The following is a 2545-nucleotide window of genomic DNA, read 5'->3' as shown; positions in this document are numbered from 1 at the left end:
AAACCATTCTATTTTCATTTTTTGTTTTTTTTGCAAACCAGAAAAAATGACTTTTTTATCTCCACACTGAACTTGAACAAAGAAGCAATAGTGCTATATGATATTCTTAAATAAATGCATAATTGTACATCTAATTGCTAAAAATATATTGTTGCCTTGGCAATCAAACATAATTTGGAATAGATCACACTTACTTAATCTAACTGTAACAACTGATCAAACCTGAAATAATATAAAATAATCCATAACCAATTTTACAAATCTATAAATAGAAAACGTACATTTACCTTAATACCCCCTAATGTAGTCTGATCAACCTTGCTGCATCAGCAAAGATTCAACAACATATAACTACAGCACAATTCGTATTTCAATAAACCCCTGTGTAACAAAATGAAAAGTAACAATTTAGCTCAGTACTTTTGCAACACATTATTAAATTTTATTCAATTTGGAAAAAAAAAAAGAATAGGGATAATACTGGGACTTTAAAACATCTAGACCAGACCATCCAGTCTCTCCATTCAAATGACAGATGCACTGAATACCTGTCAAATATTTACAAATGTACAATAGGAGCATTAAAATTCACTTTATTTCATTATCTGTTGTTGATCACCAATGCATCCATAAATACCGGTACTTATAATGAAACCAGGAGATAACACGTAATTTTACTATAAATCTGACTTACAAAATCAATCTGCAAAAACAAATATCACAGCCTGAAAAAAAAAAGATAATCCATAATCAACATTTACAAAAACCGAAAACATAAATTATTACAACAAAATGGTACATTTTGTCTTCAAGTCATATCGCCCAGCTAAGGTTGTCACAACGACCAATACAGACTACATGCAACCAGTGATTTAAAACCACAATCGTTAAGGTTAGTTTCTTGTATACATCACCATGATGTCCACATGGCAAAACATCAACGCAAAACGGGTTAGGCCTAATTCAAATAAATGAGTTAATGATATAAAATATCAATAAACAAATGGAAGCCAATAAATATTATACATCTAATGGGTAAGAAATATTGCCTTGTAAGTCAAACATAGCTTTAGAATAAATCACACTTACTTAATCTAACTGTAGCAACTGGTATCACAACCTGAAACAAAAATATAATAACCCATAACCAATTTTTACCAACGAAAACGGGCATCTTCTTTGACAGTCAAATCGCCCAACCCCTTACCTGATCAACATTGCTGCATCGGCAGAAGATAGATTACAAGCAAAGGCGATTTATTTCATATTCTGAATTCCCATCTGTTCTAAAAATAAGTATATACACTTCTACTTATGCTACAAGCTTAAGCATTCCCAATGATTCATAAATAAAAAAAACACCCACAAACTTCGATACGGTCCGGTAAGAATGGACATCGTCATCTTCTATCATTATCATTTTGCTACAAAACCATACACCTTCAGACAACCGTTACTAATTAGAATCCAGAACACATATATAAATATACAACATAATACAACACTTACCTGTCAATCGTCAAAGTGTAAACAACAAAAAATCTCAACGATAATCTCCACTGAAAAATTTCCGATAAATATTCAAGACAAAGAAACTACACGTGTTTAGTCTCGATCAACCAAATTCCATAAATATTGAAACAAACTAAGACTGGATATACGAGACAAATATTCGCCTTGTCCCTTTTTGATAAAATGCAAAACCGACAAATTAGATAAACATGTTTTTAGTAGCCACTGGATAAAAATTAATATCATTTTAAATGTTACTCACATATCTACTTTTACATACCAAATCAAAACCCGAAAAATAAAAATATAAAAATACACGACCAACATTTACGCAAACCGGAACCTAATTACAAACGAAACGTACATTTCACCTTCATTAAAATCGCCCCGTTAGGCTAGTCATATCGACCTTCCTTAACCTACATAATTATAACATATCAAACAAAATGCAACTTTCCATAGCATTTTAAAGATGTTCCGAATCTTGATAAAGGTGGTCCGACTTGTCTCTATAAAAAAATAACCTTTGGTCCAAGTTGTCACATTTCCTTTAATTGTACTTATCTCCCTTATAACATAAAATTCCGACAAGCAGTCATAACAAATAAACCTATGATAAGAAAGTTGAGGTATATAATAAGAGCTCAGTTGTTTCGGCTTTGTAACACAAAACGAAATTTCTCAACTTTAGACCGTTAACCTAGAACGTTGATTTTGTCAAGATTTCTTGCAATTTGCCACATTAGCAAAGTCCCACTCAGTGCCACGAGTGGCTCTAGTTGTGGGACTTTGCTTTCAGCAAAGTCCCAGTTTGTTATCGAAATGTCCATTCTTTTTTTTGTGGGACTTTGCTTTCAGCAAAGTCCCAGTTTGTTATCGAAATGTCCATTCTTTTTTTTTTTTTTTTTTTTTTTTTTTTTTGGGGGACTTTGCTTTCAGCAAAGTCCCAGTTTGTTATCGAAATGTCCATTCTTTTTTTTTTTTTTTTTTTTGTGGGAATTTGCTTTCAGCAAAGTCCCAGTTTGGTATCAAA

Source organism: Lottia gigantea, assembly GCF_000327385.1.
Source record: "Lottia gigantea unplaced genomic scaffold LOTGIsca_718, whole genome shotgun sequence".
Classification (NCBI taxonomy): Eukaryota; Metazoa; Mollusca; class Gastropoda; family Lottiidae; genus Lottia; species Lottia gigantea.
The sequence above is the reverse complement of the archived record's forward strand: the minus strand, read 5'-3'. Positions refer to the sequence as shown.